The following is a 27,579-nucleotide window of genomic DNA, read 5'->3' as shown; positions in this document are numbered from 1 at the left end:
AGTCAAATGAAAATTGCCAACTATTAGCAATTTCATTCGGTTCGACTTAATATTATCTTTAGACTTTCACCCTAGAAACTTGTAAGAGGTCAGATGATCCCTGACAGCCATAGCCTTACTCCAAAATTTAGTACTGAATTTTCTTTATAGACAAAGAGATTCTGAGAGAGTTACAGCTCCTTAATAACACCCCTCTCCCCCTTACCCCTATTGGTCCAAGTGCTATGTCTATTTCTATTATGGTTGTTTACACATTGCACTTGAGGTGGTTTACAATCCATTTCCCTTGCTAGATTGAGTTCTTTGAGGGTGGAGGTTTTGTCTGTCTTGCTTACTTGTGTATCTTTGTGCCTAAAGTGTGTGAAAAATGTTTGTTACCATAAAACCTTAACAAAATTTCTGTGGAAATTAAATAAATCCTATTGATTTGTTACTGGACAATGTAAGGCAATCAATCACTTTAAAATCAGTCAGAAAAGTGCTGCATTTGGCATTCTTGAACTCCTAGGAATTTATTTACGTACAGTGATGCAGGAATGGTCTCTCCACCCCACTCGAGAAAGGTCCAAAGGTGCTCTCTAAGACTCCCTCACCTCCTTTAGGTATTTACTTAAATGGTACCTTTTCTGCACCCTCTCTGAGCACCCTGTTTAACACAAGCCATCCCTCAAATACCTTATTTTACATTTTTTCCTATAGCGTGTATCAGGATGTAACATAGTTTCTATTTTGCTTATTTCTTTTGCATATTGTCTTTTCCACTCCACTAGAACATCAGCTCACACAAGATTTTTCACCGAGGCACAGAATATACAAATATTTTAATATTGAACTAAAGGACAGGTATTTGGGGTTATGTGTTGCGATTTTCTGTTCAGCTTCCACGTGACATGGTAACTTGGCCTGGTTTGGATCTTACTTGCTTGTTCAAGAAACCACATTCCCAGTGGTCTTTAATCCATTGTCTGAATAATCACAGGGTGCTCCACACGTGGTCTCGCAGTCACTCGTTTCTACTCCCTTGCTTGCTGCTCCCCGGGGGAGATCCATCAAAGGCCTTGGGACCAAGATGTAACTGCCTAGCTGCCCTCCTTCTAAAAAGATGGGGTTTTCCTGTTTTCGAGCCGTGGGTATGGGGGCAGATGGAAAAGTCAAGCCTAGGGGAATGGAGAGAGCAAAGGGCGTGTTTATAAATTTTAGGCCTTGGGCCTGAAGCCCGCCCTGCATGAGAATGGGAAGCCAGGTGGCGAGGTCAAGGCAGGGTACTCCGCTGTGCAGCGGGGTCTGGAGTAGAACACCCCTTCACCTCGCGGCCCCGCCCCTTCATCGCGGGCCCCCTCCTCTCTTTGGGAAGCCTAGGGGGCGGGGTTTGTTTACTCCTTGCACGCACCGCCGACCTGGCCAATCCGTGGGGGGAAGCGCCTGACGCTACTCATCCACAGGCCAATCGGTGCTCACAGTGCTGCTCCACCGCCAAAGCTCGCGCCCGGGAAGCGGGGCAGTGGCTGGGCCGGGTGCGGGCGGACGAAGCCGCCAGCAATTTTGCCTGCAGCGACTGCTGCTGCTCGGCACGCGGGCGGCCCTGATCCTTCCTCGTTGGGCAGCGCCGAGGCCTCACGCACAGTCGTAATCCTGGGGCCTCAAACTCCAGGGCCTTGACTGGACAGGCCGCAGGTTTCCGAGCCCTGCCCCGCGAGTGAGTCCGTCGGGACCCGGCCACCGCCAAGCACAGGTGCCCCAAGCTCGGAAGAACAGCTCTGCCTGACCACCTAATCCTCTGCAGCCTTGTGGGGGTAAGATCTGGGGGAAAGCCACGGGCCCCTGTGACGAGGGCCTCTAGACCTGGTGCGGTGTGCTCCTGGGCAGGTTTCCCTCCCTGCGCCTCGGGGGCCCCCTTGTCACCCCGAGTCGTATCTGTTTATAACCTCCCGTCCTTCCAAACCTGGCCGAGTAACCCATGAGTGTCTGGAGGAAAGCCTGTCCCCTCACTGTCCCCGCCCTCTTCCCCCCCCCCCCCCCCCCCGCCGCAAATTGTGGGGAGGTGGCGACCCTGAGTCACACCCTCGTGGAGGAGAGGAAAGGCTGCTTTCTACTTTGTATCTTAAGAGGAGAAGGATGGCTTCTAAGTCTCGTTTTCTGTCTTTTCCTCCTTTCAAGATCCACACGCCTCCATCTATGTCTACTAGGTGTTTTCCGGAGTTCCAAAGCTTTGTGCTCTTGGAAGTATCTCATAACCCCCATAAAGGAACTTTGCTCTAAAGTCTAGGATCACTTTTTGGGGCCTAGACTCCTTTGAGAAATTCCAGAGAGCCATGGTCCCTCTCCACAGAAAATACAAAGGTTTTTGTAAGCTCTGGAAGAGAGGCAGTTTAGCTAAACGGATGAGCACTCAGCCCTGGTTCCAGCTTGTGCTACCTTGCATCGTGTGTGGTCTCAGTTTCTTCATCTGTAGAACAGTAGTGTCTGCCCATTCGGGGTGTTGTGAGGAGTAAATGGACTAATCTGTGGAACACCTTTAGGGCAAAGCTCACAACATATTAACTGCCATGGATTAATTAGGTATTTTTATTATTGACTACCAGAACGCTGGCTCAGAAAAGTTCCCTGTATTGTTTCTTTCTGTTGGAACAGTTAACAGGCCCATCCATTTCCATATTCTCTCCTGAAGCTCCCTTTAAGCTTCTGAATCCTTTTCTCTTCCTCATTCTTTCTCAGAGGGCTCAGACTCCCTGTCTCACTGATTTGCTCTCTTTTTAGTAACTCAGCAGCTCTTTCTCTTCCTTTCCCCTTCTCCCCCAAACTGTAGTTTTTTTCATTTGACTTCTACAGCCTAATTTTTTTCTGGGCCACTTTTCTCTTAATGACTTGAGATCATTTTCACTTGATAAATATAGTTGAAGTTGTTCATGTGTCCTCTACATGGTGTAATCATGACCTGTCCAAAATTAAATATAAAATAATGTAGTTGAAAGGAGTTCATCATCACCAAACCATTATTATATGAAACGTTAAAGGGACTTATTTAAGAAAAAGATCACAACTATGAACAATAAAATGGCAATAAATACATATCTGTCAACAATTGAATCCAAAAAACAAACTAAGCAAACGAGAAGAACAGAGACAGAATCATGGATATGGAGAATTTTTGAATTTGTCAGATGGGAGGAGGGGTGTGGGAGAAGGGGTGGAGAGGTGAGGGGATTAAGAAGTATAAATAGGTAGTTACAGAGTAGCCCTGGGGGTGTAAAGTACAGTATGGGAAAGGGAGTAGCCAAAGAACTTATAGATTGACCTGTGGCCTGGAACAATGGTGTGGGGATGGCCTGAGGGAGTGGGGAGAAGGGAGCAAAGGAGGAAAAAATTGGGACAATTGCGATAGCATAATCAATAAAAGTGATTAAAAAATAAAATAATTTAGTTGTTCTGATAGTGCATGTTACTTTTCCATTTCATTGGTTAGCCTATAATTTAGCTAAACCTTTATCACTATCCTATTACTAGAATAAATCTTTAATAGCAGCATCCATTTTCAGGTAGCACCAAGGAGAAAAATCAAATGCCTAGAGCTTGGATTCTCTCCTGCTTTTGCACTGCTGCTAGATACATGTGGTTTGTTAGAACATCTTGTGCTTGGATCTTGAGTAGCATAGTGGCAGACATGGCGTCTCCCGTACTGTTCTGGCACGACAGTTGCAGTTTCAGTGTTGTGGCATTTCTGTTCGTTAATAAAGGCACAAGAATTATTAAACTCCCAACTTTGTAGTTCTCTTTATTTCTAGCAGTTTAAGAGAGGAAATGGATTTTTTAAGCGTGTAATACTTTATGACCATTTCGTGGTAATGTAACTTTCCTTTCATCTCTTGTAAATGTGCAGCTTACTGGCACCTTCAAGTTTTTCTTTTGTAGCCAAAATTCTTAACTGTCTGAACTATGTCCTCTCAATACAACTTAAAGTTGAATATACCGATATGTTTATTCTTAATGTAGAAAGTACTTGTAGATGAAAATTATACATTAAAACATACCCTAAGGAGTCAAAGGTTACATTTTATAATTTGGAATTGAAATGTGAATGTCCATTTGCTCTTTTTTTTTTAACGCGATAGAAAGACTGGCTTTGTTTTACTGTTGATAATTACATGAGTTATTTATATTTCTATAGCACTCCACCATTTTAAAAGCCCTTTTAAATATGTGAAAGTTTTTAGAACATGATGAGGCGATGGACTAAGACAAAATTAAATTCATGACAAAGTTAATGAATTAGAACCTAAGTATTCTGACTTCTAGGCCATTGTTTCTTGGTCTGTCAGTCTTAACAATTAATTAGGAACAAAGGATGGAAAGGGGAAATTTAAGATGAAGTTTTAAAAGCAGAGGAGGGGAATTTCTAATTTGGGCATTAAATATTAGATACTAAGTTGTACATTAGCATCTTATTTTTTATCTTTAAACTTAGGCATATTTCATTTAAAGGTTGAATAATAAGCCTTACTATTTTAAATTTACTCATAGTTTATATTGTCACTTGGCAAACTTGACTTTTTTTTGACTGTCATATTTAAACTCATTGCAACATGTATCATGATGAATCTCAGAAAAAAGTAGGAAGCATAGAGTCGAAAGTATTTTTAGATCATAGAGTTTTAAGTTGTAATGAATTTTAAAGATTATTATTATTACAACATTATTTTGAGAGGAAAAGCAAGTTTTATTTAGGTAGAGGAAAAGAAACAGGCCAGGACTTGTGTCCTTGGGGACAGGATCAGGGGATAAGCCTGGGGCAGACTGTAGCTACCCGCTGCCCCTGTGTGCAACTCCCCCAGGACACTGCTGAGAGAGAAGCAAGGCGCACTTTCAAGTGGATGCGGGTGAACTCGTTAGTGAACTGATGAAAATTAGTAAATGCACTTGCCTCTTTATCCTGTACCTTTCTATGTTACTCTGGGGTACATGATTCTAGGGGTGGAGCATGAGTAGATATAAAAGTAGACTTTTAACTCTTGGAAATCTAATGCAAAATTATATGTATTTGCATATTTTTTTTCTGGAGAGATTAAAAGTTTCATATTTTCTAAGGTGAAGATTTTTGGACAATTTTGATTTTTATAAAATTATGTCTTTTAGCTCACTTTGGTAGCACATATACTAAAATTATTTCTTTTGCTGAACTAGAAGTTGTACCTTCACTTGTTCTAGTACTCTCCTCTGTATGTGGGTTTTCAGATATTTGAAGATATTTATATTCTACTGGTTCTTTTCTTGTCTAGAAATAATCTTCTCAGTCTTTAACTTCTAATAATTTTGTTGTTTTGATTAAGTGTGGTTTCCAAAATTAGGTATAAACCAGGAGAGAAGATTTGAAAGCATGCACTTTAGTATTAAGAGTGGACTCGCTCTGGCCTGATGGCTCAGTTGATTGGAGCACCATCCCATACCTTAAAAGGTTACGGGTTTGATCCCTGGTCAGGGCACATATTTAGGTTGTGGTTTCAGGGCACATACCTACCTAGATTCCAGTTTTGATCCCTGGTTAGGGCACCAGTGGGAAGCAATTGATCGATGTTTCTCTCTCTCTCTCCCCCTTCCTCTCTCTCTAAAATCAAGAAACATTCTTGGGTAAGGATATTGAAAAAAAATTTTTTTAAAAGATAAAGAGTGGACTTGCTACTATGAATTTAAAAAGGGGGTTCTATGGAAAGTAACCTCACAGAGTGATCTGACCATAAATTCCTAACCAGGCAGGTCATGGTGAGTAGTTATGCCCCAGACCTATAACTTCTTTAGTGAAAATTTTATGCCGGTTCTGTTCATCGTTGTTGTGCATCTAGGTTAACACACCTTCGAAATACCAGAAATAATACCCCTAGAAGGGGGTATTAATTCTCAAGAGAGCACATTATCTTAACTGTCTTGTAGTCCTATTCCTGCCTTGCTTTCTCCCACCAATATGTAAATTTCCTTATATTCCCTCCTTAATTTCAAATGCATAAAAGAAACTATACGATTGTTTTTCTTTGGATCATTTGAGATCATCTCCCCCAGCATATGCTGTCAGCTTGGCTCAAATAAACTCTTATAAAAATTCTTTACAGGTTTGGACGTTTTTGCGTCAACACTTCTTTGCAACCACAACACTCTGTTAATTCATAATAATGCCCTAGTTAAGACGACGAACTCTAGGACTATCCTGCTTGGTTTTAAGTTCTGACTCTACAATTTATTAGCTGGGTACCTTGAGTAAATTATGTAACTACTTTGGGACTCAGATTTCTCACCTGCAAAATGGGAATTATAATAGCACCTATCTCACAGGATTGTTATACAGAATAAATAAATACATACATGTAAAGCATTTAGAATGGTCCTTGGCATTTAAGTGCTATACATGTTACCTTTTATTATTGATATTGTAATCAGCTAAAATTCTTGAGTTATTTTGTCCATGTTCTCCCACTTTTTAACGTCCTGCTCTTCCAATTCTTTCATAGAATCTTTTTTCGTAGGACTTTACATTTATCTGTATTAAGTTTTCTTATCAGATTGTGTAACGCGGGGTGCGACCTGTTGGGGGAGCAATGCCGGGGGTCGCTGCTCATCCCCAGTGACCTCAGTCGCTGCTCTTCCCCAGTCTGGGCAGCAACTGCCCTGGGGACAGAGGGCGTGGCGCGGCGCGGGGGGTGGGGGGATGGGGGGTGGGGATGGTGGGTGGGGATGGTGCGCGGCGCATCGCGATCTGAGGGCCACCTTCCGGGCCAGCTGAGACCCCGGACTCTGAATCCCGAGAGCCCATCCCGAGGGTGTCAGGGATGGGGGAAATAAACACGAGTTGTCGCAAACGCTTCTCTGTTTGCCAGGAGAGGGGATGTGGCACATCCCTCTAGTGGGGGAGGCCCAGAGTCCCTTTGTTCCAAGGTTTTTATGGAAAAGGTTATCAGTGGGGCTAGGTAACAGGAATGCACAGGTTATCGCATTACATCGGTATGTGAATGCTCACAGAGAATGGGTGATGTTTTGAAGAAAACAAATGGCAGGAACACAGCTATTTACAGGGGTCCGAGAGGAGACTAGGAAACAAGAGAGATGACTAAACTTGAGAGCGTAGTAAACCTAAGAGTGCCCCAGGGTATAGGGTTAGGGTCTGTGAATACTGTAAATTCCCTTCCCAGCATGAGCTGGCTATAGCTTCTGAGGGAAGAACAAAGCGCACTTTAAAGAATTTACTTCTAGGTCTCATTTCCCTGGGAACCGCCAGATCTGGTTTAGGACTGACTCCAGTATTGTTTTGAACCTGAGCCAGGCGGGGGGAGGGAGCCGCCAAGAGACAAGGAGACTTTTTTCAGGTAGAGTGAGGACTCCGGCCATGTCCAAGCCAAGCCGAGGGGTGCGGACCTTTTTGCCGTTTCTCCGTGTCCCCCAATTTCTTATCTGCTGCCCATACCCGATCAATATCTGTCTTAGGTTGTCATCTCTGCATGAGATAACTTACCCCTCATGGATTACCAATCATCACATGACAACGCAGAGAGGCAGGAGCGACGCCTCTGCCAGGCGGGACAGGTTATGTCTCCTCAGGGGCCTGTTTCTCCAAGGCGTCCTGATTATTTCCAGCCTTGGGGCCCTCCCGCCTGTCAGCAGGGTTACAGGTCCTGAAACCAGGCAGGGCGTTTCCCGACGAGATTGGTTCTAGTCTGTTGACTTGGTTGAGAATTTTTATAATAATTTATTTGAGCCAAATAGAGGATATGTCTAGAAGCAAGATCTCAAGACTCAGAAAAATACTTCCCAGAATGGCCGTTTGCAGTTTCTTTTGTGCATTTGGAGTTAAGGAGGGAAGGAAGGAAGATCGCATGAAGGCGGGAAAAAGCAAGATGGGGATTATATTATAAGACAGTTAACAAGATTTGTGCTTTCTTGAGGGTGGTTTCTTGAAGGGTCTGAAAACAGGCATTTCAAAAGTGTATTAACCTAGATGTATAGAAACAATGGACAGGGCTTGCTTAAGTCAAATATAAACTTGAAATTTTTTTTTTTTATTTTTAGAGAGGGGAAAGGAGGGAGAAAGAGATGGAAAGAAACATTAATATGTGGTTTCCTCTCATGTGCCCCCTACTGGGGACCTGGCCTGCAACCCAGGCATGTGCCCTGATAGGGCATCAAACCAGTGAGCCTTTGGTTCACAGGCTGGCACTCAATCCAGTGAGCCAAATCAGCCAGGTCCAAAGATAAACTTTTTATTAAAAAAGGTATATGCCTAGAGGTGACTACTCACCATGACCTACCCATTTAGGAATTTGTGATCAGTCACCTTCTGAGGTTCCATAGAAACTTGCCATAGAAACATTTTTTTGTTCACAACTTAAAAACAAAATCCTGATTTGGTAATTCAATAAATAGGCTTATTTATTTGTCCATAGATTTAATAAACTATAAGTTTGATAATGCTGACATTGCCTTCATGCAAATCTTTTAAAATGTTGACTAGGCAGGAATACGAGCCAGAGACTTCTTTTAACATTGATTTTAAAAGAACACTCAAAGACGGTGAGATAGGTAAACATCGCTCACCTCCTTGCACAACCATATCAAAATTATGATTAAACTATAGGACAATCATTATTCAGAACCATCAGAAATTGAGCTCAATGGAAGCTCTACAACTACGAAATTAAAGAGAAAGACATTGAGACTGGTAGGAGTGGCAGAGACATGGAATGGCTCGTCCCATATCCACGTGTGGTGGATAAAAATTGGGAAGGATATCTCAGGAGCAAAGGGTCCCAGCCCCATACCAGGCCCCCCAGCCCACGGTTCCAGTGCTAGGAAGAGAAGTCACCATAACTTCTAGCTGTAAAAACCAGTGGGGATTGAGGCTGTGGAAGACAGAAGCTGCTGGATTCCCTGGCAGTTTCTCTTTTAAAGAGCTCATGAAAGACTTACCTACACTCATTCCCTCTGAGCTCTAACATGGGAGAAGCAGCTTGAAATGCACCAAAGACACATATGGAGAGGAACTGGATCGTCTGGCATCAGTGTGAGAGCTGGGCGGCAGCTTTCTCCCAGACAGAAGTGCTCACAGAGGCCATTGTTCCTGAGCCCTCCCTGCATAGAACCACAGAGCCGGCAGGTGGGCACCATATCTGAGACTACATCAACTAGGGTGACACGGTTTGTCCCACCCTGGTGATTCCCTGAGGCACTGCCCACCCAACTTTCAGGCCCACCCAAGCTGTTTCCAGTGGCTTTTCCAAATGAATGGCCTATCTTGACTCATGTTTCAGATTGTCCTAAATTCTCCCAAATAAGCAGATCTGGCTTCAGCAAGCCCTGTACCTCTCCCTGAGTTGTCCCAGGCCTGGTCAGGAAAGAACAGGACAAAACTCTGGAAAAAGAACTAAACAAAATGGAGACAAGCATGCTACTAGATTCAGAATTCAAAATACTGTTTATAAGAGTGCTCAAGGAACTTAGTGAGGACCTCAACAGCATAAAAAAGATCCAATCAGAAGCAAAGAATACACTAATTAAACTTGTTAAACAAAGAACAATTTACAAGGAATCAACTGTAGAGTGAATAAAGCTGAGAATCAAATCAGCAATTTGGAATATAAGGAAGTGCAGAACAGCAAGAAGAAAAAAGAATCCCAAAAAAATGAGTATAATGTGAGAAGCCTCTGGGACAGCTTCAGGTATACCAAATTTGCATCATGGGGGTGCTGGAAGGAAGAGAGAAAGCAAGAAAATGGAAACCTATTTGAAAAAATAGTGACAGAAACTTCCATAACTTGGTGAAGGAAATAGACATACAAGTCCGAGAAGTGCAAAGGGTCCCAAATAAGACAAACCCAAAGAAGCCTACACCAAGACACATCATAATTAAAAGGCCAAAAGTTAAAAACAAAGAGTATCTTAAAAGCAGCAAGAGAAAAACAGTTAGCTACCTACAAGGGAGCCCCCATAAGACTGTCAGCTTATTTCTCAAAAGAAACTTTGCAGGCTAGAAGGGATTGGCAAGAAATATTTAAAGTCATGAAGAGCAAGGACCTACAACCAAGATTACTCTGCCCAGCAAAGCTATCATTTAGAATGGAAGGACAGATAAAGAGCTTCCCAGACAAGAAAAAGCTAAACGAGTTCATTAACACCAAATCAGTATTATATGAAATATTTAAGCATTTTCTTTAAGAAGAAAATTTAAAAAATGAAAAATAAAATGCCAATAAATATGTATTTATCAACAACTGAATCTAAAAAAAAAAAACCAACAAAATAAAACAAGCAAGCATAACAGAAAAAGAATCATAGGTGCAGAGAACGTTTTGATGGTTGCCAGATGGGAGCAGATGGGAGAGAATGGGGGTTTGGGTGAAAAAGATGAAGGGATTAAGAATTACAAATCAGTAGTTAAAGGATAGTGATGGGCATGTATAACTACGCCATAGGAAATAGAGTAGTCAAAGAACATACATGCATGATCCATTGACATGGACAATGGTGTGGGTTTGCCTGAGGGAGTGTGGGGGGCGCTGAGTGGAAGGCGACAAAGAAGGAAGAATTGGGACATCCGTCATAGCATGGTCAATAAAATATAATTTAAAAAACTCAATTCTTTGGTTCAAGCTTTCAGCCAATTTAAAATACAGCTAATTTACTATTATCCATCTCAAATATTTCCAAGTTTTCACAAGGAACGTATAAGAAACTTTAACAATTGCCTTCCTAAACCCCAGACATTTTTCTATAGTTCAGTTTTAAAATCCTATCAATTCAAAAATTGTCAGGAAAAGAGCATTAATCTGTCATTACTTGTTTTTCATGAACTACTGGTTTCCAGGAGCATATGTTGGTTATTACTTTTTCTGTGCTCACAAACTTCTCTCAGTAATGATTCTAGAATCTTGTCTAGTTACATTTAACTTTGCTGATCATATGTTGGGAGGGTCCCCTTTCTCTTTTTTTTGAAGAGCAGTACTATATTTTTCTGTTTCAGTCTTATAGCAACGTCTCTTACTCTCTATAGTTTCTGAACAATTGCCAGGAGCTGCTTATCCAGAGTCATCTAAGGATCTGGATAACACTTAGATCCAAGGATGACTCTGGATCTAAGTGTCATCCAGAGCTCTATAGTTTGTTGAAGCTTTTCTTAGAGCACTTACAGATTCTCTCAAATTCTTTCATCCATATTGAGCTTTAGTGTTGATTAATTCACTGATTAAATTTATCAAATGTCCATTTTGGGCAGGATACCAGTGTTCGTTTCACCCCATCCAATCTGCAGAGAGCTTTTCTTGGTAGAGATGCCTGAAGCAAAAAAAAAGCAAAAAGGTAGTCCACATCCTTTTCTCTCCATTCCTGCAGTTGTTGCCATTAACAGCAGTCTGGGCCTCCAGTCCTTCTTTCACTCTTTTTCTGTCTCCATCTGCAAGCATTGCAGCCAGAGTCATCTTTGTTTTTAAAATGCATGTATCTCTTAATGTCTTCCCTCCCCACTGGAATAATCTGTAATGAATGAATTAGATTTTTGAGTACTTTCCAACTCCCTTATTCTATTTTCTGTTTATTTTCCTTTTAAATTCTGGTCCTCCTGACCCCTTTACCTTCCTTGTTCTTAAGGGAGGTGATGAACTATCAGCCAGATAGTAGGCAGGAAGAGATGGTGACTCCCCAGCAGCTGCTCTTTGTGTGAGTCACTCAGCAGACAGGTATGGAGGCGTTACTGCGGTACAGGCACTATGTGAGGCAGAGTTGACAAAAGGGTATGACATAGCCTCAGCCCTTAAAGAATTCTAAGTGCAGGGGAAAAATAGGGGAAAGTAGTTTGGAGAAGCCAAAAATCTTTTTTTTTTTAATAAAATATTCAAAAGCATAATGTTTATTAAACAGATTCCTTTTACAACACATATGTTGTTATTGAAGCATGAGTATGTTAAAGTATAATTCAGTTTTATTTAAGTAAAATCAACTTGTAAAATAACCAACCTATAAATGTGGAAAAATAATATGTGTTTCAAAACTGCTAAAATAAAATGTTTAATTAAAACTGTAAACACTAACTTCTCTTTTACAGTCTGTTCTACATGATAGTGGATAATTAAAAAAAAAAAATCTACTCCACTGTAAAAATTTCTTTAAATTGCATAGAAATTATTTAAAAGTTACTTTCATTAAAAATTCTATGTATTTCTTGTGTGAGATGAATAAAAGTTAACTAATTAAAAAAACAACCTATCAAAGTTTTCATTCATAGCACCTTTGAAATTGTGGTATGATATAAAACTACCTATAAGAAGGATTTGTTAAACGCTATCCAAAGGAGAGAGCGGGAGAGAGACGATGAGAAGCCGTCACTAAATGGCAGTCAATAAAAGGATTTCTAGGTTAATAAAAGTTTGGAAAAACTTTCAGATAAATAATTCTGTACTAATTGATACATTTTTACAAGTTCTAAAGTCTTTACAAGTAGGAAAAAATTTTGGATATAGTGACTGTGTATTTTTAAGGTGAAAAAATCAGTATTGGAGGAAGGTAACAGCATATATGACCTGTGTAGGCATTCGAAGAATGAATTTGAAAATCTGTGTGAAAAATTCCATCATATACGAAAAGGAATAGAATACCTGCTGATGTTAACATTCTGCCTACAATTTTCCCATTAAGTTCATGTTCTCCAAGACATACTATATCACAGTTGCTGTAAAAATAATCACTAAACATAGATCTTGAAAGAAAACAATTTGTGGAAGATTAACAATAGTGGCCAGAAAAATTATTTTAGAAAGTTTTTCCAAAAGTATTTAACTATTTTTGATCTTGAAAAGCTTATTTGAAAAGCTTTAAAGTTGGTAGTTTTCAAATACAGACTTTCATAAGAGAATTACTTTGATTGAGAAAGGGGTGGATAAGAGCAGCTTAAATTCTTATCTAATAAAAATCAGTTACATCCCTGCCAGGTAGCTCAGCTGGTTAGAGTGTGGTCTCAATCAACCAAGGTCACGGGCTCAGCCTGCAGTCAGGGCATGTACAAGAACCAACCAATGAATGCATAAATAAGTGGAACAACAAATCGATGTTTTTCTCTCTCTCTTGCTCTCTCTCCTTTCCTCCCTCTCTCTAAAAATCAATCAATAAATAAATTTGAAAATCAATTACAATATAAATTCCTTGATTATTATATTTGGGAAAAGAAGCACAAGCCTCGTTGATCTCCCAAAATATTTATGCTGTTATAAAAACTTTAGACAAATAATGTCAAACAATTAAAGTAACTTACTAAGTTTATTTCAAAATTGTAAAAATGGAGAAGCAAAAGGCAAAGAGAATCATCTCATTTCAATAAAAGTACCAAAATGCTTATCATTATTCAGAGGTCTTTGTGTTTTTTCTTTTTAAAGTGGAATGTTCAGTGAAGCTTCGAGATAACTGGAGTAGATATAGCTGTTTAGATTTCAAATATAAGAAATCCATGGTGTTTATAGAGGTATTCTGCTTCTTTGAAGTTTCAGCTTTTAACTCTGGAAGACAACTCTAAGCAGGTTTATTGTAGAAACAAGTAAGTAAGTAATACAAAAACATCAAAGAAAAATTTAATACTATAATAGTTTAGTTTTATCAGTAAGTTATTTTAAACCTAGAAAATACTACAGTATACATTTCCATTAGGGGGTACCAATATTTTTTCAGGTGTTAGCAGATGTCGGATTCTTTTCTAATTCATATTAGAATGATTTTCGGCCTGTTAGTAGTAAAAACTTCTTCCACTAACCTTGGCAAATTTGAGCAGACTTGCTAACTTAATTAGTAAACTAGTTAATTACATTGTAAAAGTGGCTAAATATTTTAATTAATGAGGTCTCTCTGAAAGAACTAAAAAAAGTAGTTCTACTCTTCCTAAGTCAAATGATTTTCTTCTGTTTCTGTATCAGATTTGATAATATTTTGGGGATGATCTGGAGAATCAGATAGTACAGCTTTGAGAAAGATCTGTTCTGAGTTACTAGTTTTCGAAGCTAAAGTTACACTTTGGATAAAGAGTTCAAAACAATTGGATTTCCTCTCTTGACATAAAAGAAGAATAAATTTCAAAACTGAAACACTAATCTAAAGCATGTGAAACTAATGTTAAAGAAAATACTTTTTAGAAAGGGGTCACTAAATACAAAACCCTTCTTCCCCATAACAGGAAGCAATTCCAAGATGAGAGAGATTGTAGTAAGAAAATAAGAGATTCTTTTATATAAGCAGCTCATTGAAAAAAAGTGAGAATCTGTTTACAAAGCTGTTTTTTTGTAACTCATGAAATGTAAAAACAAAACACCCACCCAAAACATTTGCTAGGATTAAGTAACAAGATAAAGATCCATACAAATCTGAGTAGTTTATATTCATTATGGATTCCTAATGGCTTTTTTTCACCAAAGACCTATGATGTGATGAGGATATTAATTAATCCTCCCCAAAGTATATGAAAGAGGATTTATGGTTTTTCATTTTATAGATAAGGACAGAAGTTGCTTTACTAGGATGAGAAGGACTGATGTCAGAACTGGAGCTCAGACATGAACCTGTGTGACTCTGGTGCTAGCCGCTCCACTCTATTGCTTGGTGAAAATATCGTCTTAGGCCTTCAGCATTCATGCAAGAACCCCAAAATCTTTAGAAGTTGTTCTTATTTTTAAAAAACCAATTTTATTTATTTATTTTTAGAGAGAGGAAGGGAGGGAGAAAGAGAGGGAGAGAAATATCCATGTGTGGTTGCCTCTCGCGCCCCCTACTCAGGCCCTGGCCTGCCACCCAGGCATGGGCCCTGCTGGGAACTGAACCCTTTAGTTCACAGGTGAGCACTCAGTCCACTGAGTCACACCAGCCAGGGCTAGAGCTGCTTCTTAGTGAGGTCTTTCTAGTATAGTTTTTGTTTTATCTAGAGTGTTGTGAATTCACTGAAATACATGAGTGATTTGAAAATTAACCATTGTTTTTGACTGATCATCCTTTCACTACGGTTACTGTTTACTATAACTTCAAAAATAGATCATCTCTGTGTAATGTATTTGGTATCTTAAATTCAGCTGTATTTCAGTTAATTGGTTAAATCATGATTATGGGCTGTGTGAATCTGTTAGGCACTGATTAGTTTACGGTGACTAGAAACAAGTACGTACTTAGGATGTTAACCTAAGTTCTTTGTAACATAAATATTTTAATTTTATTGTTAGGTGTATATTATGTGCTTCCATGTCCTTTTGACTTGTTCAAAAATTAAATATACATATATCAGCTAAAATAAAATATAGTTATAATGAAATGATGTCAAATCTTAAAGTTGTGATGAAAGAAGAGTAAAATGCTAAAAGTGTTGCCCCAAAACAAGAAGGATAAAAATATATAGCAGTCCTGGAAGATAGCTCAGTTGGTTAGAATGTCTCCCTGATACATCAAGGTTGTGGGTTCAGTTCCTGATTAGGGCACGTACAAGAATCAACCAGTGAATACATAAATAAATGGAACAACAAATCGATCTCTCTCTCTCTCTCTCTCTCTCTCTCAAAAAAAATATATAATAGCAAATAATAGTGGCATTTATTGTTAGTCACAGAGCAGAAATACAATGTATTTCAATCAAAGATTCTGTGGCTAATGATGTGATCAACAGGGGTGCGGCTATTTCTGCAAGAAAATAAGTATTTGAAAATAAGAATGATAGTACATATCTTGTTATCAAAGAGAAAATATAGCACAAAAGGATTTTTTTCTCTTCACTTTAACTCTAGATGTACCAGTATACTGAAGCATTCTGAAAAACTGCTCGGCAGAGCTCAACAGCTATCTGCCTTAGTAGCAAAAGTTTCTGACTTATTTAACACTTCCCTTTTGTGTAAAATTTGCTCCAGCATTTCACCTTGGAAAAAAACAATTTGACTCAGATTAGCCTTGAGTGAAAACAGAAAACTATTATATTAATTTGGCTTATTAATTAATGCAAAACTTTTCTCATTATTTTTTATCATCTTAACTACCTCAAGGGTAGAGTAATTCTCAGCCCACCATGAATTTTTCATGCTGTGACCAATAGCAACTTTGATGAATTTTGCTTTGAAAGGCTGGTTACTTACTATGTCATAAGTAAAAAGTCTTTGCTAAAATTTTTAAGTTCAATATTGTAAGTTCTGACAATGTATACTTTTTTGCGCTTAATATAAGTGAATCTTATTGTGTCTGATATTCCCAACTAAGACACTAAATACTCTCAGTCTTAGCCTTTGATCTTCTTGCACAAATCCCACATTTCCTTAAGGAGAATATAGGAGATAAGGTGCTAGGGGTGCAGAAATAAAGTAGGCCAGCTGTGTTTTCTGGATTCCTTTGGGCTTAGGGTCCCATTTGCCTTTCTGACTGCTGGTATTAATATTCAGCTGTTACCAATTTCAAAATTTTCGAAAGCAAAGGCATTCCTCATATTTTTAGTCCCACTCTCCAGAGGTAAAACCGTTTAAAAAATGTTTTTAATTGACAAATGATAGATTTAAAAATTGCACTTAACTTTTACTCATTAAATAACATCTGTGTAACAAGCACCCTAGATCTAGAAAGAGACCGCTACTAGCACCTTCGTGCCCCTTTCAGGATGAACCCTCTTATGCAAGGGAACCACTTTGGCTTCTAATTCCACCTTTAATAGTATCTACTTTTAGATATTTAAAGATATAATTGTTAGTTAATGGTAAAATTATTGCTTTACTTCTTTTTAAAAAACTTTTTATTTTGAACTAATTTTAGAGCTCTTTTTGGTTTTTAGGAAATTTGTAAAAGTTGTACAGAGTTTAATTATATTCCTCAGCCCGTTTCCCCTAATGTTAACATTTTACATAACCATAACGTCATTATGGAGAGCAAGAAATTAACATTGGCAAAATATTATTGGCAGAACTCTAGACCTTATTGGAATTTCACCAATTTTTTTGCTAATGACATTTTTCTGTTCCAGGGTTCTATTCAGGATCCCATTTATTTATTATTTACCCCGAGTCATCTCTTTTTCCTAATAGCCTTCCATTTTTCTTTGTTTTCTTTGTTTTTTCTTTGTTCTGAAGAGTGCTGATCACATATTTTTCAGAATGTCCCTCTGTTCAGGTCTGTCCATTGTTTTCACTTATCGGACTACAGTTACACCTTTTTAGTAAAAATATCACACACAAAAATCATGTTCTGTCTTTCTGTTTTTCACAGGGCATGGGATCAAGGGATTTATCATGTTGTTACATTTTATCATTGATGATGTTTGTATTTGTTACTTGATTGGATTGATGGCTGCCTGGTTTCATTTTTTTACATTTAGATCTCCAATCATTAGAAATTTATTCTTTTTGTGTGGTGTGAAATATGGATCTGATTTTATCTTTTTCAAAATGACTACCCAGCACCATTTATTTAAAAGTCCGTCTTTTCAATTGATGCAGAAAAGCATTTGATAAAATTCAACACTCTTTCATGACAAAAATGCTCCACAAACTAGGAGGAGAAGGAAACTACCTCACATATGAAAAGGCCATATATGAAAAACCCATTACTTTCACCATTATTCTCAATGGTCAAAGACTGAAAGCTTTTATTCTAAATTCAGGAACAATACAAGGATGTCCACATTGGCTGCTTTTATCCTCACCCGAGGACGTGCCACTAATTTTAGAGGGGAAGGGACGAAGAGAGACAAACATCAATTGGCCACCTCTCATAGGTGCTCCGACCAGGGACTGAACCCACAACCTAGGCCTGTGCCCTGCCGGGATCAAACCTGCGACCTTTCCATTTATGGGATGATGCTCCAATGCTCCCATCAACTGAGTCACACCAGCCAGGGCCACAGATCTTTTAGAACTAATGAAAAAATCCAGCAAAGCTGCAGGATAAAAAAGTCAACACAAAAATCAGTTGCATTTCTATTCACTAACATAATGAATAATCTGAAAAGGAATTAAGAGGATAATTCCATTTAGGATATCATAAGAAAGAATAAAATACTGAGGAATAAACTTAACTAAGGAGGCAATATTTTGGTACACTGAAAACTACAAAACATGCTGAAGGGTATTAGAGGAGACACAAATGTACAGTTTGTGTTCATGAATTGGAATCATCAATATTGTTAACATGTTGATAGTACACAAAGTAATACAGAGATTCAGTGAAATCCTTATCAAAATCCCAACAATTTTCTTTTGCAAAAATAGAATAATTCCCCCTAAAATCCATATACCATCTTGGGACCCCAAGCAGCCAAAACAATGTTGAGAGAGAATAACAAAGCTGAAGGACCCACACTTCCCAATTTCAACCCTTCTTACAAAGCTGCACTAATCATACAGTGTGGTATCAGCATAAACACAGACATATAAATCAGTGGCATATAGTAACCCAGTGGAATATAATATGACAGCATAAACCCTTGCATACATGGGTAAATGATTTTTGACGAGGGTGCCAAGGGGACAGTCTTTTCAGCAAATGATGGGGAAACTGGATGGATATCCACATGGAAAAGAATGAAGTTGGACCTTACTTTATCCCCATATAAAAATTAACTCAGTGAATTGAAGCCCTAAACTTTAAGAGCTAAGAAGAAAACATAGGAAGAAACTTCATGACATTGAATTTGAAGTCCCATTAGTCAATTTTTTTTTCTTTTGTTCCTCGTACCTCTTTGTCATTCTCTGCTGTTAAGAGCTCTTTAATCTTAGTGTTGTACTGTGTCTGGGTGAATTGTTTTTTTGTTTTATTTTTTATTGGATGTCATTGTAATATCTGAATCTGAGGATTTTTTTTTTAAAGATTTAATTTACTTTTAGAGAGAGGGGAGGGAGGAAGAGAGGGAAAGAAACTGCAGTGTGTGAGAGATACATCCATCAGTTGCCTCTTACACACCCCCATCTGAGGGCCTGGCCCCCAACGCAGGCATGTGCCCTGCCAGGAATTGAACCAGCGGCCTTTTGAATTGCAGGCCAGCACTCAACCCCCTGAGCCACACCAGCCAGGGCTGAATCTGAAGGTTTTCAAAAGAACCTTTTTTACTCCTAGTTTCCAGAGTCTAGAGCTAATAGAGACATTTTCTTGTCTTTTCTTTGATGGTGGCTGATTCCCCAATGGCTTCCCCGCCCTGTGCTTTTAGTTCATTTTTTTTCACTAAGAATACGTGAAGGAGGCGGGAGCCTCTACTCCAGCTCTTTACTGCTTAGTGTGGCTCCCAAGGCCTTGTCTCTTGTCATTTTAAAACCATCAAAAGCCAAAAGTTTTGGTTATTTTGTTGTTGTTGTTATTGACAGTTTCCTCCATGACAGCTGAAATCTTTGTTTTCTTGTGAGCTTAGCATTTGAGAGAATATTTATTGTAATTTATTCAACATTTCTAGATGTTTTGTTAAGGTACAGTTTACACATCATTTAGTTCACTATGTTGCCAGAAACAAAAATGCCATTTTTTGGTATCATTTCCTTCCTTTTTTTGACTCTTCCTTTTCTGGAATTCCTTTTTAGTTGGACCTTCTGGATTGGTGTTACAATTTTTTTCAATTTTTAAAAAACTTTTAAAAACTTTTTGTTCTACTCTGTGGGCGATTTCCTACCTTTCCTTTGCATTCTTGCTCGCTCTGTCCCTCTTTCTTTCTTTTCTTTCTATTTTGTTTATTAATTTGGTCTACTCCTATTTTGTAAGTTTGGTCTCTTCCTTTCATGATTGAGACTTTCCTCAATTGTTCCGTAAACTTGGGCCATCTGTTCAGATTAAAGAATGAGTCAGTAGAAAGTCGAGTAAAAACTTTGTCCATGGGGAGTTTTTAACGACAAGTCTTTTTTTTTAATTAAAAAAATTTCAATTATAGTTGACATTCAATATTATTAGTTTCAGGTGTACAGCATAATGGTTGCACGTTTCTATAACTTACGCAATGATCCCTCCTGATAAATTCCATGCCCACCTGGCACCGTACCTAGTGATTACGATGTATCGACTCTTCCCTAGGCTGTACTTTACATCCCTGAGACTATTCTGTGACTGCTGATTTGTACTTTGTAATCTCTTTACCTTTTCACCCAGGCCCCCAACCCACCTCCCATCTGGCGACCATCAGTTTGTTCTCTGTGTCTGTGAGTTTGTTTCTTTAACTGCAAATCTTAACACAAGGTGATTGAGTGGTTGTAGGTCTTTTCTCTTGGGTCAGATTTCCTGTAGAGGAATGTCCTAACCCCCTGTTCGATTGCCCTGTGTTCTGGAAGCTGAGTTGAGGAACAGAGGTAGGGGTCCACTGTTCAGGATGTAAATCTTTATTTAATCTCTCTGTGGTATGATGTGACAGACGACCCCTGTGTGTACCTGTCTGGTTTAGTGTATAAAGAAAGTAAAACAATTGTCTCTCACTGGGGTACAGGAGAGGCAGTTTCTTGGGTACCTGGTAAGACTTCTGAGTGAAAACTGTTCCTTACAAACATTTAACCACTGTTCCTACTTTCAGACCAACCCTGACTCTTGCCTTCAGGTCCTTAAGCCTGTCTGTTGGCTTGCCTCTCAGTGGTTTTATACCCTCACCTACCCTCACATGCATGGGGTTGTCTTGTTCCGTCTTATCAAGCGCGCGCGCGCGCGTGTGTGTGTGTGTGTGTGTGTGTGTGTATTTTATGTTTATCCTCTTTTAGCCCTGTAGCATCATTTTAGTGTCGTTTCAGGAGAGGATGGATATAAACCAGTGTTCATATTTAACAAAGAGAATCTTAAACATTTTAATTGTTATATCCATTTTAAAATAGGATTGTTATAAATTCAGGATTTCTTCTATCTTCCCTTTTCACTGATGTTTATTTCAGTTTTATATCATGGGTGAAAAGTAGAAAGATAGGTAAATATAGGAGGGAATGGAGAAGGGCAAAAAGAGACAGACACAAAGAAGAGGAAAAACAGGTTTCTACTGACAAAGATGAGAGGCTTAGATATTGGTACCAGGGAGACTAATAAAGTAATAACGCCATCTTGTGGCTTTTGAAAAAGTATGTTACTGGAATTTTATCTGGGAATGTGAGTTGCAAATACTTTTCTTTCCAATTGATTTTTATGATTAGCTTTGTGGTTTTATTTTTTAATGAAAAAATGTATATATGTATGTATATGACACATATTTTGTACTCATATCAGTTTTTTCCCCTTTGATGACTTCTGGGATTGGATTTAGAACTAAATTTTCCACATACAGAGATTTAAAAAATCAAACTCCCATGTTTTCTTCTAGTAGCCTAAAAAATTGCATTGAATTATTTGATCTAGCTGGAATTTATTTTGAATGAGAAGTAAAATACGGCTCCATTTAATTCTTTTAAGATGGTTATTTAATGCTCACTGCTACTTATTGGAATAATCTGCCTAAACCAATTATATCCCCCCCGATTGAACTTTGACACTTACTAAATTTTGTTAATGGATTTGGGACTATCCTTTGACTTGTTTTTCTGGTTCTTCAAGCTATATGCCTTTTCATTTAGCATGTATAATATTTTAATTATTGTAACTTTATAAATTATTTAAATAATTGGGTAGGGTTAATCCTTACTCCATGTTTCCAGAATTTGTATGGTTATTTTTGCGTATTTTTCCACATAAACTTTTTTTTCTTGCTCTTCCCCTACTTTATTTTCTGTCCATTAAAGAAAATTTTTATATTGTGGTAATTACACATAACATAAAATTGACGACTTTAATCACTTTTTAAGTGTAAAATTCAGTGGTATTAAGTATATTCATAATGTTTTGCAACCATTGCTGCCACTGCTATCCATAACTTTTCACCTTGTGGGACTGAAACTCTACCCATTAAAGAATAATTCCCACTCCTGTTCCCTGTCTCCCAGTCCCCAGCAGCTGCCATTCTACTCTACTTTCTGTCTCTATGCTTGTGACCACGCTAAGTACCTCATATAAATGGAATCATACAGCGTTTGCCTTTTTTGTGGCTGGCTTGTTTCACATATCCTATTGTCCTCAAGGTTCACCCATGTTGGAGCATGTCTCAGAATTTAATTCCTTTTAAGGCTGTGTACTATTCCATGATACGTATACATGGCATTTTGCCTATCCATTCATCAGTCCATGGACACATGGGTTACTTCCATGTGTTAGCTATTGCAAACAGGGCTGCTGTGAACATGGGTGTACAAGTGTCTCTTCAAGACCCTGCCTTCAGTTCTTTTGAATACGTACCCAGAAGTGTAATTGCTGGATCCTGTGGTAATTGTATTTTTAATTGTTAATTTTTTGAGGAACTGCCATACTGTTTTCCATAGTAGCTATACCATTTCACATCCCCACCAACACACACAAGGGTTACAGTTGCTCTGCATCCTCACCAACACTTGTTTTTTCTGGGGGTTTTTTTATATAGTAGCCATGCTAATGGACACAATGTAGTGTCTCATTGTGGGTTTGATTTGCATTTCTCCAATATTAATGATGTTGAACGTCTTTTCATGTGCTTATTGGCCACTTACAATTTTCTTTGGAGGAATGTTAATCAAATTTTTTAGCCATTTTTGAACTGGGGTGTTATTTTGTTGTTGAGTTTTAGGAGTTCTCTATATTTTAAATATCAACTCCTTATCAGATGTATCATTTAAAATATTTTCTTCCACTCTGTATCTTGACATTTTACTCTGTGTATAGTGTCTTCAGGCACAAAAGTCAAATTTTCATGAAGCCCTTTTATCTGTTTTCTTCTTTAGTTGCCTGTACTTTTGGTGTCATATCCGAAATTCATTGCCAAATCCAATCTCATGTAATTTTTTGCCTATTTTTTCTTCTAAGAGCTTTATAGTTTTAGGTCTTGCATTCCATATTAACTTTTTAATCAATTGATATAATTAGGAGGGAAAGATCTTGTTAATTTTGTGATCACATTATACTTGTAGATTAATTTTGGGGCAGTTGATATTGTTATGATTTTTGTATTCTGTTCAAGAACTTGACTTTTTTTTTAAATTTTTTTACCCCTATATATTTTTTGCTGAGTTTCTTCCTAATTTTCTTTTATTGTCATTGCTACTATAAGTGGGGTAATTTTTCCATGATTTCTTCTAACTAGTTGTTATTAGATGACATTTTTAATATATAAGAAAACTACTAATTTCTGCATATGAATTTTATCAACCACATCACCCAGTTCCCTCCTTGTCTGAATGAGCTTTCCAGCTGATTCTCTTGAGGCTTCTCTGTAAACAGTCATAATCATTTGTAAATAATGATAATTTTACCTCTTCATTTCTAATTATATACTTATATTATTTTTTTGTTTAATTACATTAGCTGGTATTTGCAGAACAATATTAAAAATAGTGTTGGGTCATAATAATAGGTGTCCTCATTTTTTTTCTTTAATGAGACAGTTTCTTTAATAAATGCTTAGTGAAAAGTATATCCATAGATGCTGAAAGGGCATTTGGTAAATTCTATATGCATTATTCATAAAATATGAGTATAGTCTCATTAAATAGTCCCCATTTTCTCTGTTTTTAAACAAATAAACACTTTATTCAAACAGCTAAACATATAAGATATCTACATGTATATATACGAATTGGTATATACTTTCTTTTCTCCCTTATCCTACTCCTTTTTTATATTTCAAATGCTATTTTCAAATTATATTTTTATGAAAGCTATTCGTGCATATATAGAATAAACTAGTTCTACCAGATTTAAAAATAAAATTCAGTCCTTTTAAGAGAAAACCATTTAGCTCTTTTGTCTGATTCATAGAGTATTCCCCTCTTTTTATACAAAGGGTATGTTTTTTAGTATCTCTTACCCTTCTGCTGTGGCTCTTTTCTACTTGGGTCTTTTTTATCTCCCTGCCTCCTCCCACACACAGACACCACTCCTGATAAGGCCATATTCCATGTTGCGTCTAATCGATACTTGGTGTTAGTGTTTGTATTACTCTACATGCTACCCAAAGCTTATTTCAAGTTTACTTGGTCCCTTAATTTTCCCACACCCCTCAGATTGCCATTTCAAATCTTATGTCTTCAAACCCCTAACATCTTCTCCCCAGTTCTTACTTACACGTGACCTTGCTTCCTATTTTCCTAAGAAAATTGATATATGTAGTAGACAGAATTTTTACAAGCTCTGAGATATGACAGATCTCCCCCCCATTCGCCATGCCTCTGCCCTGTCTCTTGTAAAGACAGATGAGCTACCTGTGCCCCTAACTAATGACTGCATGCAAAACGGTAAAATTAGGAAACCCTCGGAGGAAAAAACGTCAGTATTTTTTCCTTCATTAAACATTTATAACAGGAATTTAGCAAGACTGTATTTTATAATGGACACATTTAAAATCTTGTCAAACCCTTTAAAAGTATTTTAACATTTGATTAAAGAGCATTACTAAAATTAATAATTATTTTTTAATTAATAAATAATGAAAAATATATTTTTTTCTTTTTGATAGAACTCATCTGTGAAAGAATATGGCCCCAGTTATTTATTTAGAGACCCAGTTGTTGTTTAGATAGGCAACCCTTTTACAACTTTATTTTTTACTATAGTAACTTGTCAGATTTTCTGTTTCTCCTGGAAGAGTTTTGATAACAGTTTTCTGGAAAATTATCCTTTATATCCAGTTTTCAATTGATTTGCCTCAGGCTGAACAAAGTAGCTCTTATGATTTTTAATTTTTTTTTGATTCTGTGGTATTTTCACCTTTTATCTGTTCCTTTTTTAAAATATATTTATTTATTTTTAGAGAGAGGGGAAGGGAGGGAGAAAGAGAGGGCGAGGAACATGGATGTGTGAGAGAAACATTGATCCGTTGCCTCTCCGGCGACCTTTCCATTCGCAGGCCCTTGCCCAGTCCTCTGAGCCACACCAGCCAGGGTTCTTTTTATCCCTTCATATGCTGTGTATTTGTGCTTTCTTCTTCTTCTTTTTCCTTATTAAGTTTGTTAGTAGTTAATCAGCTTATTGTTTTAAGAGATGGGTCTTGGATTTGTTTTTCGTTTTTCTTTTTGACTTAAATGTTTGTTATAGCTGAGATATACAGATAAATAAATGTATGTAACCTGTAACTCTGCTTACACAATCCAACATGTAGCTGAAGCCTTCCCTCTTCCCCAACTTAAATGCTTTCCTTCTTTCGCGTGGAGAAGTGAAAGTTGGTATCTGTAATTGCCATGTGCTTCTAATATTTTTACTTTTAATTGTGTGTCCCTAAGCAATATGTATATTTTGCATGCCATAACTTTATGTAAACAGAATCATGTTGTGTATATATATGTGTGTATAGAAATATTTGTAACCTATTATTACATGTGTAAGTTTCATCCATGTTGTGGCATGTTACTCAATTTTCTTTTTAATGTAATTTAGTTTTACTTTTCGACCACAGTTTACATTCACTGCCATTCCATACCAGTTTCAGATATGCAGCAAAGTGGCTGAAATCAATTACTTAATTTTCATTGCTCTGTAATTGTAGTGGGTACTCTGTTACTTTGCCCAGACCTTCCCTTCATAGCTGAATACGCTTTCTCCACTTACAGCGCCATCCCTTACTGGGACTTGCCCTTGGCCCAAGGTACTGTCTTGCCCAAGGTTATGCTCACTCCTAGGGGAGTGCTGTGAGAACTAACTGGGTGCTGCAGGGATATAAAATCTAACCCAACTAGCTTCCACTTGAGCATCCCAGCTCTAGCGCTGCATATATTGTCAGCTGAGGCCCCAGTTGCGACCTCATTGGGCCAGTTTCTCTCCATTGCCCGTTCTGCCTCCTGCACTTACTTACGGGTGTGTCTCCTAAGAGCATTCCCCAGGAAACTTCCTGCATCCTAGTTTCCCTCTGTTTTTCAAAGGAATGAATTTAAAACAGTTGGTATATTCTGTATATTTTTTTTCAGATGGCTAACCAGTTGTGTTAAGTACCATCTATTAAGCTGATCAACCCTTATATGGCATAAATGCAGTATATTATGGACCTTATAATGGGACATACTATTTGTCATTATGATGTGGATTATGTTATAGCTACTGTATTTCTGTATATGTTCTCTTTGCTTTTTTTAAGCATCTCTTTTGATATTTGAGAAGGTTTACGTCTTTATTCTAATAGTACCATTTTTTTCTTACTGAACTTTTTATCCGTTTTCAGTGGTACCTTGCCTGACCAGTGTAGTTCATTTGGTTGAGCACTGTCCCGCAAGGCAAAAGGTAACCAGTTTGATTCCCCGTGAGGCCACACACCTAGGTTGCAGGTTTGGTCCCCATTTGGGTCATGCAGGAGAGGAAATCAATTGATAGTTCTCTCACAAAGATGTTTCTTTCCTCTCTTTCTCACTTTCTTCCCTGTCTCTAAAAATAAATAAAATCTTTTTTAAAAAAATGGCATCCCACCTATGTACCAATCACTGTTCTTATTCTACTTTCCTCCTTTTCTCTCCTCTCTCCTTCAATTTTTGGTTGTATTCTTCTATTCTGTGAGAACATGTAATGTTTTCATATTGTTCTTCACTCCCTGACCCCAGTCTTATTTCAGTTTTACCTTTACACTTCAATATATAAAATACTGCCAGTCCTTTTGCAGAATTTTCCCAGGTATATTTTGATTGGATGAAGCTCGTCCTCAGATTCCTCAGAAAGGACACACATCCATAGTATTCCCTTGTGTTTTGCTATATTCAAACTGGTTTGTTTTTTTTTTGAGTTTCATTGATATAATTGACATACAACATTGTATGTGTTTAAGGTGTGCAATCTAATGGTTTTATACATGTATATATTGTGAAACAATGACCACAATTAAACCTCCATCACCTCACATAGCTAAAAACATTTTTTCCTGTGATAAGAACTTTTAACTCCCTTAGCAACTTTAATGTATATAACATATATAATACTAACTGTGGTCACCATATGTCCATTACATCCCCATCCCTCACCTCGTTATTGGAAGTTGGTACCTTTTGACCACCTTTTCCCAATTCCCCCCTCGTCTGCCTCTACCTCTGGTAACCATCAGTCTGTTTGCTGTTTCTCAGTGTAGCTTTTTTAGATTCCGTACGTAAGTGAGATCATATAGTATTTGTCTTTCTCTGCCTGATTTATTTCATTTAGTATAATACCCTCACGGACCACCATGTTATTGGAAATGGCAGGATTTCTTTCTTTTTTATGGCTGAATAATATTCCATTGTGTGTATGTGTTTTTAAAACTATACATGTTTAAAAAAAACAAAATTCAACCAAGTAAACTTGAAGATCTAATTGGCTTTATTAAGTAATTCATAAATTGGGTGGCATCCTATCTAGCAACGAGAAGGGTGCTCTGAGGGGTTATACAAAAGGCAGGTCTATAGGAAGAAGGGTGGGACAAGGAAGCTATTAGCAAAAGAAAGAAAAGATTATTTGTGGGACTGGACATTTTTGGGGGGGAGAAGAGAATGGGAAGGGTTTTTATCATGCAGATTGCCTCTTCTTTCTATGGGGATGGAGAGGGCCTTTGTGACAGAGTGCTGGTGCTTGGCCAAGAAATTCCAGACTGGTGGATTAAGATTA

At 37.9% G+C, this 27,579-nt stretch overlaps 1 protein-coding gene across 4 annotated transcripts in view; it reads left to right on the top strand.

Annotated features, from left to right (window-relative positions):
* The first annotated feature begins 1,482 nt into the window (after positions 1-1,482).
* TFDP2 (transcription factor Dp-2) overlaps positions 1,483-27,579 on the top strand; it is a 169,975-nt gene continuing 143,878 nt past the window's right edge. For all 4 annotated transcript variants that reach the window (XM_054595460.1, XM_054595457.1, XM_054595454.1 and 1 more), the window contains exon 1: positions 1,483-1,793. The gene's annotated coding sequence lies outside the window, so the exon portion shown is untranslated. The remainder of the gene's footprint in view (positions 1,794-27,579) is intronic.

This window comes from Pteronotus mesoamericanus, unplaced genomic scaffold (assembly GCF_021234165.1).
Source record: "Pteronotus mesoamericanus isolate MK-2021 breed Mesoamerican mustached bat unplaced genomic scaffold, CSHL_Meso_final scaffold_54, whole genome shotgun sequence".
NCBI classification, from domain to species: domain Eukaryota; kingdom Metazoa; phylum Chordata; class Mammalia; order Chiroptera; family Mormoopidae; genus Pteronotus; species Pteronotus mesoamericanus.
The sequence above is the reverse complement of the archived record's forward strand: the minus strand, read 5'-3'. Positions and strand labels throughout refer to the sequence as shown.